The following is an 11,170-nucleotide window of genomic DNA, read 5'->3' on the forward strand; positions in this document are numbered from 1 at the left end:
CAGCCACGGAATACTTAAACACGAGCATAATAAACGCAATCCGCCTCTCCACACCGACAAAGCCATCTAAGAGCAAACAGGAATATCCTCAATACATACTAAAAAAAATAGCAGAAAAACGTAGACTATGAAGAGTATGGCAGATCCATAGAACACCGGATGACAAACGCAAACTAAACAACGCAACTAGAAAGCTATCCAGAACCTTAAAAAACTATAAAAACGACTGTTTCCATAAATACCTCGCCAGCTTATCCCCCACAGCCGACTCCAACTACTCACTATGGAAGGCCTCCAGGAAACTCACACGCCCCCCACAAATAATCCCACCTATCCACCGTCCGCAAGGTGGATGGGAGCGAAGCCCTATAGAAAAAGCCGACCTGTTTGCTAAACACTTGTCAAAAGTATTCAAACCCCATTCCCCCAAAGCCGCCGCGGACGTTACGGAATACCTGCGCACCCCCTTCCAAATGTCCCCTCCTATCGAACCCTTCTCCTCTGCAGAGACTATAGAAACAATCAGTCGCCTAAACCCCAAGAAAGCAGCAGGACACGACCTAATAGGCAATAAAGCAATCAAGGAACTTCCCATAAAAGGGATAGCACTCATCACATCGATTTTTAATGCTATCCTTCGCCTGGAACACTATCCTAAGGCCTGGAAAATCTCATTGATTACCCTCATCCCTAAACCCGGTAAACCGATATATGAAACCAGCTCCTATCGCCCAATCAGTCTTTTACCTACCCTGTCCAAACTATTCGAGAAGATGCTCACGAACCGACTCCTTCCAATCCTAGAGAACTTGAAAACACTCCCAGATCACCAATTCGGCTTCCGAAAACATCATTCTACAGTAGAGCAAATCCACCGCTTAACTCATACGATCAGCCAAACACTCGAAAAGAAAAAATATTGCTCAGCGGTTTTCCTAGACATCCAACAGGCATTCGACAAAGTATGGCATGAAGGGCTACTATACAAGATTAAGAAGATCCTACCTCACCCCTACTACTCCATCCTAAAATCTTACCTAACCAATAGACAATTCATGGTTAAATGCCTAGACGCCACTTCCGCAACATTCCCAATAGAAGCCGGCATACCCCAAGGTAGTGTCCTCGGACCCCTATTGTACTCCATCTACACTGCCGACCTACCTATATCAAACGATATAACAATAGCGACATTTGCAGACGACACAGCGCTATTAGCTACCCACGCAGACCCGGTAATAGCCTCATCCACTCTCCAGCAAAGTCTCGACTCCATGGAAAAGTGGTTTCACAAATGGGGCTTCAAAGTCAACGAAAAGAAATCCTCACATGTAACCTTCACGCTCCGAAAACAAACCTGCCCCCAGGTCACCATCAACAATGCAACAATCTCTAGCAGGGACACAGTCCGATACCTGGGCATGACCCTGGACAGGAGACTAACGTGGAAGACACACATCTGAGATAAAACGAAGCAACTAAAGGACAAACTAAAAAAACTCTATTGGCTCACGGGCCGACGCTCCAAACTAAACATGCAGAATAAAATTACCCTCTACAAGACCGTAATAAAACCTGTCTGGACCTACGGAATCCAACTATGGGGAACAGCAAGTAACTCCAACATCGAAATACTACAACGATTCCAATCGAAGACGCTAAGAGACTTAATAGACGCACCTTGGTATGTTACCAACGAAACGATCCATCGCGACCTCAAGATACCTACAGTCAAAGAGGAAATAGCAAAATATAGCGACAGATATAGCAAAAGAGTCAAGAAACACCGAAACCCCCTAATCACTGGACTACTCGATACGACGGACCAGATTCGCAGGCTGAAGAGGCACTATCCGCTAGACCTAAACGTTAGATTCATTTAATTATCCAAATTAAGCATATGCACTTACTTATAATACTTATAAATCATACCTATCTATAATAAGTATTAACTTATTGTAAATAAACAGCCATGTCACTGCGCCACACCAGAAAAGTTACTGAAAATTCTCAACGCGAGAGTTGATTGTAATTTCAACAAATAAATAAATAAAAAAAAAAATATTCGAAAAGTAAGTGGCGGAGATGAAGAGGGAAATGAAAGCGGAAAGAGAAAGAAGGGAGAGAGAGAGAGAGAGAGAAAGAAAAAAGAGTGGGAAAGGGAAAAGAAAGAACTATTGGGCAGAGTCAGAAGAATCGAGGAGGAGAAGAACAGGGCAGAGAGGGAGAGAGAAAAGAAGAAGGAGCATAGTAATCGAAGGAGTAGACTGGAACGAAGGAAGCAATGCAGAGACAGTAAAGGAGTTCATAAGAGAAAAAATGAAAGTATGGGCAAAAATAGAAAGAACACGTATGATAAGGGTTTTATTATTTATTTATTTAAATTTTACAATTTGTCCAGTAGGACATTTGGTAAAATATTATAGCAGTATACTAATATAACATGTAGGTGGCTACCCCCAGCGGGGTACCATCATCGTGTTTGTTAGGTTATGTCCTTTGTGAGATCTGTTGAGTGTTTCCTTTTTAATCTTCTTTTTATGCTTGATGTGTCGACCGTTTCCGCTGCCAGCCGGTTTGGGTGCGTTGCTATTCTTTCTCCGTACCTTCTTGCATTTTTGTTAATCTCCTCCTTGACCGTTGGTATTCCCAGGTCTTTCCGAATGTCCTCGTTTCTAACGTACCATGGCGCGCTTACTATTATTCTGTGTATTTTGGATTGCATTGCCTCTATTTTGGTTATATGGCTCATTGCTGCTGTTCCCCATAGTGCTATTCCGTACGTCCAGATTGGTTTTATGACCATTTTATATATTTTTAGTTTGTTTTCTATGCCTAGTTTGGATTTTCGACTTGTTAGCCAGTACATTTGTCTCCTTGCCATCTGTACTTTGTCTATTGTTGCTTTAATATGCTGTTTCCATGTGAGTCGTGTATCTAGGTATTTGACTTGCCTTGTTTGTGTTATGTGTGTGCCGTTTAGTGCAATGTTTGGTGGTTTCTGTTTTTGCAGTGTGAATGTAATGTGTTTGCATTTTTTGGTGTTTGCTTTGATTTGTTTTGCTTGAAACCACTTTTCTATTTTTGTGATATGTTCTTGTAGTAATGTAACTGCTGCTGCAAGGTTAGTGCGCCTGACTAGTACAGCTGTGTCATCCGCGAATGTCAGTATTTTGCTATTGTTAGTTGTTGGTATGTTGGCCGTGTATAATGTGTATAAAATTGGTCCTAGGACGCTTCCTTGCTTTGATTCCTTTAACTTCAGAGTATGTGTCTTTGATTTTTACTATGAAGGTTCTGCTGCTTAGGTATGATTTGATTAATTGGTATATCTGCTCCGGGAACTGTTTTCTGATTGATTGAAGTAGGCTATTGTGATTTATTTTATCGAATACTTTTTCGATGTCCATAAAGAGTGCCGTGCAATATTGTTTTGTTTCCAGCGCCTGTAAGATTTCATTGACGAGTCTGTGCGTTTGTTCTATTGTGGAGTGTTTGCTTTTGAATCCGAATTGGTGATCCGGTATTAATTGATTCTTCTCTATTATAGGTTTTATGCGGTCGTAAATTACTTTCTCTAGTATCTTAGAGAACACAGGAAGTAATGAGATTGGTCAGTATGATATGGTTTCGTGTGGGGCCTTGCCTGGTTTGGGTATCATTATGATTTGTGCCAGTTTCCAAGTTTTTGGAAAGTATTGTATTCTTAGTATTGCGTTAGCTATTATTGTGATTTGTCTTATCGCTTTTGGCGGAAGGTTTTTCAAGATTTTGCCGTTAATTAGGTCGATTCCTGGTGCTTTATTATTTTTTGTTTTCTGAATTATGTTTCCGATTTCTTGTGCTGTTGCTTTGGGTATGGTGTAGTGATTGCCAGTTGGTATACTAGTAGTTAGCGCATCCTCGTCCGTATGACTATTGTGGTTGCTGTTGTTGGTATTATGTGGAGTAAATGTGTTGCATAGGTGGTTGGAAAATTCTTCAGCTTCCTCTTCGTTGCTTCTTGCCCATGTGTTATCTGCTCTTCTGATTGCTGAGACCATTTTTATTGTCTTCTTTATTTTTTTTGTGGCTTTCCATAGGGAGTAGTTGTAGTTCTCGTGTGCAGATAGTGACTCGATAAACTTTATGAACTCGTTGTTGTTGTGCTCTATTATTTTGTTTTTTATATGTTTTGCGAGTTTTTTAGGTGTTTTTTGTTTTCTTTTGTTCTGTGTTTTTGCCATTTTGCTTTCGCTTTTCTTTTTTCTCTAATTTTTTCGAGGATGTCTAGTGGAACTGTTTTTGTTTGTCTGGTGGTTGTTTCAGATATAGTGGTTGCCCTATGATAAGGGTGAGGGACAAAGACACAATAATAGTGGCGACGATGAAATCAATGGAGGAAAAAATGAGGATAATGAAGGAACAAAGCAAATTGGAGGAGGGGGTATATATAGATGACGATCTGACAAGAAAAGAAATTGAGCTACAGCAACAAATAAGAAGGATAACTAGATTAAGAAGGGAAAAGGGCGAAGATGTGAGGATGGAATATAAGGAACTAAAAATAGAAAACAGATGGTACAAGTGGAACGAAAATGAAGAAAGGCTAGAGGAAGAAAGAAATAGAGGGGATGAAAAATGAAAAAAGGGGAAAGAGGAGGGGGGCTACAAAGGGGATGAAAATGTGCTTCTGGAATGTGGCAGGGCTAATAAGTAAGGTCAAGGAGGTGTGGGAATATTTGAAGAAATTCGACGTGGTCAAGCTCACGGAAACATAGATAGAGGAAGACAATTGGGAAAAACTGAAATATAGACTACCCAAAGAATTCGACTGGAAATGCAGGGCAGCAATGAGAGTAAGGAAAAAAGGAAGAGCAAAGGGGGAATAATAACGGGTATAAATAAGGAACTGAGGGAAATAGATTACAAAGAAATAAGTGATAATATAGTGGAAAGAAAAATAGTATACAATGATAAGACGTATAGGGTAATGATGGTTTATAATCAAGACCCAAAAGGGACATGTAAAGAAATAGAGGAAAGAGTAGACGGAAGAGAGGAGGAAGTGATGATCATCTGCGTTGATTGGAACGCAGGAAGAGGGAGAAGAAGGAGGGCCGATAAACGAGGATCTAGGGAAAGAAAAAAATAGGCGATCAAAAGACATCACGATAAACATGGAAGGAAGAACTCTGTTGAAGTACCTGGAAGAGAGAGGCTGGATGATAATCAATGGAAGGGATTAAAAGGGGGAGGAGTGGACATACATCGGGGAGAGAGGAAACTCAATAATAGATTGGCAATCAGGTGGCGACAAAAAAAATAATCGACATGAAAGTAGGAAAAAGAACAGAGTCGGACCACGTGCCGTTAGAAATAGAAATAGGGGGACCAGACTCATAAAAAAGTGAGGGAAAGAAAGAAGAAGAGAAGGAGAAAAGGGAATGGGCAAATGAAAGTGCGGAAAAATACCTGGAGATTGTGATATAATGTGATCTGATGTGATATAATTATCGGAAATATCATACAAAGAAAAAATTTTAAGGAATATCCAGTAAAATAGCCAGTAAGAACATTTAAATGCATTTAAAACAAGATTTAGATGCATATGAGGTTCGCCGAAGCCGGTGTCACGTAAAGAGAAAAAAGAAGACCGAATACCAACGGTTACTGAGACCACTGATTAGTGGTAGTAGATTTACTGCATTGGCAACTAAATGATTGCGAATTTTGTCAATACCACCTAACGACAAAATCCGCAATGACTTAATTGCCAACCCAATATATAGCTATCGGAACGAGACCTGATATTTCTTCACGGTAGGTAAACTGTCACAATATAATCGGAACTCAAAAGCAATACATTTGATCGCTGTGAAAAAGGAATGTAGATACCTGAATCAGTAGACGCAAGTTGGATGGAAAAAAAATTAAATTTGTAGAAAGAAAGAGTGAAAAAGAGATTAGACAAATCAAGTCGTGCTTTATTCGTTTTACAATTGAATATGTCTGCAGAACAGGAATGAATATTTTAGTAATAGCATTTTGCAATTAATTTAAAGATGTCTAATACAAAAACTGAAATGTACCATAACGAAATAGTAAAATAATTAAGAAATATGATAAATACAGATATGTATGTATGAGTAACATTTTGTATGCAAATTAATTTTTAAGAAATGGACAAGTGCTATATATTAATCTTTCAGTTTCGACAAAGAAGATAATTCTTTTAACAAATTTTGTAGAAATTCAAATCAGAAAATAAAATAAGAAAGTATACAACTTTTTATTAACTTTCGAAATCAGTTTAAAAACAATTACAAATAACATATGAGTTGTACGAATGAAAATAGTTACATCAGAATCATATCCACTCTAAAACCTCATTTATTTAGTATCAATTCAAATTTTTCTGATAGAAAGGAGATGTCACGTGAAAGTATTTAATGCAAAGATTTTAATTAAAAATTTTCATGCTATTGACCATTCATTTGCATACACGTTCGAACGTCCCTGGTGATAGGCTCTTCTTATTACTTTATTTACATCGTTCTTAACAATATGAGTAAAACTAACGTAGAAAAAATTAGTTATTGGTATACTACTTGTAGCAGACTGCAGAACTAAAAAGAAGGCAGAAAATAGTGTGAAATTAAAAATTTTGGCGGGTTTAAAAAAATGTGTTTTTTAAAAAGAAAAAATAGACTTTAAGGTGCTATAACAATTATTTAAATAAACTTCTTGACGAACTTTTTTAATTCATCGAGAAGAAAAATATATGTAGGAATGTTTATTATAAATTAACAGAGAAGACAGTATGATAAGCACAATATTGTAATACTCTCACAATATTGAATATAATATCGCACTTCACGAATTCGTTTAACACTATTTCTACGTCACAGCAACGATGAACTTCTCTCGACCACGATTAATTCAACTCTGACAGCATTACCACGCTCATTTTTCCCATAACAAATCTTGGTAACGCTCACAACACTCCTTGACAGCATTAACATATCTTAACAACGTTTAAAACAATCAGCCACGTCTTTCGCTAACGTCACACCATCCCACATATATATAAAATAATTTAATCCTTTTTTGGTTTTTCGTTTCAGTCAAGAATTACGAGATGAATCTTTCACGCCGATTGAAAACTGCAGCCCATGAAATAGGCTTAGAAATCTATTATAATTTTTCTTTTTACTTAAAAAAATTTTTTGTATTCATTAAATATATAGAAAACCATACCTCTAAATTCAATAACTTCGTTTCTTTCTTTCCCTTTTAACAAATATCACAAAAAGACGCTATTTTAGAACATTCTAATTCAGGACATCCCCTTAAGGAGGTTACTATGAAAGGGATAAGACTTAGCATATTTATTATCATATTTAACGCAGTCCTTCGCCTTAAATATTATTCAAAGCTTTAGAAATTGTCACTCATTACTCTTATTCTTAAATCAAGGAAGCCAATCCATCGAGCAAATTCAAATTGATCAGTCGCTCTTCCGTCAAATTTATCCAAACTCTTTCAGAATATGCCAATCGGACGACTTCATTCCTTTTTCGAGGATTCGAAAATAACGTCAGATTATCAATTCGGTTTTCGGAAGCGACATTCAACAGAACAATATCATCGGATAGCACACAAAATCAGCCAAGACCTAGAGAAGAAAAAATTGTGCCCTGCAGCAGTGTTTCTGGGTATTAAAAAAAATATATACTTATACCTACTTCTCTGTATCATAGTTGTACTTAGTCAATAGGTTTTTCACAATAAATATTTAGGAAATGCTACTAACTTTTTTATTACATATATTTTGTCTCTCTATATTACTTTATTATTATTATCTCTATTTATTTTACTATAATTTTAGTTGGTAATTGAATTGAAAACAATTTCATATTCGATATCGCTGCTATAATTTAAGAAGTATTGTTATTTGGTCTTAGATATCGAATGAAATAAATTTCTTAATTATTACTTCCACATAATTATCGATTACTGCTGCAGAACATTTTAACTGTACACTATGTTCATAATTCTAAACTTTTCGTATTTTGCCTTTAGCATTCCTATAATATTTATGAATCAAGCGTCCTATTACTGTAATGAAATTATTGATATAACAATAAACAAACGTACTAATAACGACAGTACCTTCAGTTATGACTTAGTTATTTCAATCCGACGTGATCAACGAGATGTCCATAACAAATTTCAATGTTACTCACCTGAAACGACAAATACAATAATTAAGTTATTAATGTGACATATTGGAAAGGAGGGAATTACGAATTTTTACATATAAATTAAAATTCATTTTGTTCTGTTAGAACATACATCATTTATACGTAATTCAATAAATAAATACAAAGCAAAAAATGTTGTGGCTCTATTATTTCCTTATAAAACGAAAGAAACTTTTCGGACAATGTAATATTTATAATCCACTGTATCAATATTTATGTCATATAAACACATGGAGAGAGACTATTAACAGGTACATGGTTTGCGAAGACACGTTTAAATTTAGTTAAAATATATCGCATTAGATGATATTCTTTAATGAAAAATTTACCGCAACAAAAACTACCGATGGCAGAAATTTAAATATTTCCAAAGGTAGTTGTGCTTTGAATTAACTTCTGTCGTATAGTAAATATGAATTAATGAATTTAAAACAAATTGTCACATTATCTTTTTGAATGCAATATTGTTTTACTGTAGATAATAATAAATTATATCTTATAGTTACTGATCGATCGTTCGCGGGGAGACGCGATCGCGAGGAAGCGCGCCAACGGGAGTCGTAAATTCTCGTTACAATTAGACAATCGACGTCACGAAATGATCGATTCTCTATTTCGTTTAGGCCAATAGAGGTAGTTGAATTGATTATAACACTGAGAATAACAAGTTACAACGTACACTTTATTGCAGCAACTTTATCGACATAGAAAGTTATGCCAGGTGCGTATAGATATAAGTTAAACAGATGACTGATCTAAAGATGGAAAATCAGTCAAGAAGATGTTGACTTATCTAAGGATGACAACTAACGAAGATATGTTGACTGATCTGAGGACGATGAACCAGTGAAGTTCGGTGACGATGCTGTGACAACAGCCATACCCAAATCCACGTCATTCCACGCTACCTGACAGTGAACCGTTAGACTCTGACCTTACCTTTGCACATGGCCCAAAACTAAATTTTCCTCATTACGTAGGGCACTCAGGATCCTCTCCTTGCCTCTCAACACTCTTACTACAAGAAATATAATAGCAGCAAAAATATATTAAGAGCTTTATAATGGATTTAATAATAATGATTTAATTAAGGGAATTATTTACCTTTACCCCTTATATTTTGAGAGGGCTATGAAAAAAGTACAGTCCCTCAAGAGGCTAATTAGAACACTTTCTATGATATACATTGCCACATTAAGAATCAAATACTTCCCAATCAGCTAGAAGCTCGGCGGGGCAAGCAGCTACGCTCGTTAAAGCCCAGAACTGAAGACGGCGTGTCGCGAGTTCGAATCCGCGGCTTACAGAGGAGCAGCCGAACACTTCCCAGAGAATGGAAGTTTCTTATTAAAAGAAACATACAGCATTTATTAAAGGAACACTACACATGCAAGCGGCCAGCCCCTCCCTTGCGTGTGGTGTTGATGGATGCACTTTCTGGGAGTACTTGGTTAAACGTGCTTGGTGTTAAGCACACAGCGCCTCGACGATTAACTCGCACAACACTAGTCCACTGTCGTCCCGCCCGTGGAGGTTTTAGCCGGTAAGAATCCGGCACTACCTTCTGCCCACCTACACTTAGGGTAGTAAGGTGTCTATGAAGATTTCCTCCACGTAAAAAAAAAAAAAAATTTTTTTTATAGTATGAAAGGAGAGACGTTTAACACTCCCGTAAACAAGGATAGAACACATATATAAATACACATATATAAAGGCAATGTCGCCTTCCGGCGGGACTTATCAGATCTTTTTGGGGGGACCGCGAAGGGCCTCCGCTATCCTTCCGGATAACGCAGGTGCCAATAATTTTTTCTCACTGGCGAATAATCTTTACCAAAATTTTTTGTGACAAATGATCTTTACATCCTTTTGAGCATTGGATTTCGAACGATATAATAGACGCGAATCTAGATGTTTGATCCATTGACATCATGTAATCAAAAACGAAATACATAAAAAAATTTGATATGTAACTGACAAAATTTACACTACTAATTATCAAATTCCAAACTTGAACAATATAATCATAGTCAAAACTTGGATACATACTGATGGATAAAAAGTGGCGCCTACCGACATTCTGGATCAAATTCAGTAAACATATTTCTTTGAATTTTTTCGAAAGTTTCTATTTGTAAATTGGTTAGTTAATTATTTTGTTTTATTTTATTTATATTATCACATATTACTTAATTTCCTTTTATATTATTTTATGTTTTTTTATCCTATTTATTTATTTTATTTCATCAACATAATTTTCGTATGCCCTAACAAAGCATAAAATAGTCAATGCAAATATTGTAATTAAATATAAGAAATTATAATCTGTGAGTAGACTAATTTTAAAGCCATTGGATTGGATTCATTATTTATTTAAAAAAAAATTTTTTCGTATTTGTTAAATATATATAAAAGCATGCCACACAATTCAATAACTTTATTTCTTTCTTTCCATTGTAAAAAAATCACAAAAAGACGCTGTTTTAGAACGTTGTAATTCAGGGCACTCCCTTAAGGTCCAAGGGCTGTCTTCGACGAAGTACCCTAATACCAATGTGACCTAATCGCATTCTCGCGGTTACGATTTATCGTTCGATTAGCTTGAAATCAGTTGTTTTAAAGTTCAATAGTATGGGAACTGTTTGCATCTTGTTCAGTTCACAGGATTCGGTCGAATAACCTTTACAGACGACCATGGGATGGTTCCATGTGAAAAGATAGTAAGAGAATATATGATACAAATTTTTCGTCCGTGGTTTAGTTTCCAAGCAAGCGAGTCTGAAAATTTGTCAAGTATACTTGAACGTGGCTAATTATAGACTGGGTATGAACAAACAATCAGCAGGAAGTTACTTTATCTGCGAAAATGGCTTCATTTTTATGAAATTAGGATTTGGATATATTTAATTAAAAATTGTCCTAGT

The 11,170-nt window shown here is 36.3% G+C and overlaps 1 pseudogene; it reads left to right on the top strand.

Moving 5' to 3' along the window:
• The first annotated feature begins 9,883 nt into the window (after positions 1–9,883).
• LOC117213017 lies at positions 9,884–9,998 on the top strand (annotated as a pseudogene).
• Positions 9,999–11,170: the final 1,172 nt, after the last annotated feature.

This window comes from Bombus bifarius, unplaced genomic scaffold, assembly GCF_011952205.1.
Source record: "Bombus bifarius isolate JDL3187 unplaced genomic scaffold, Bbif_JDL3187 scf7180000008478_frag, whole genome shotgun sequence".
Taxonomy (NCBI): Eukaryota; Metazoa; Arthropoda; class Insecta; order Hymenoptera; family Apidae; genus Bombus; species Bombus bifarius.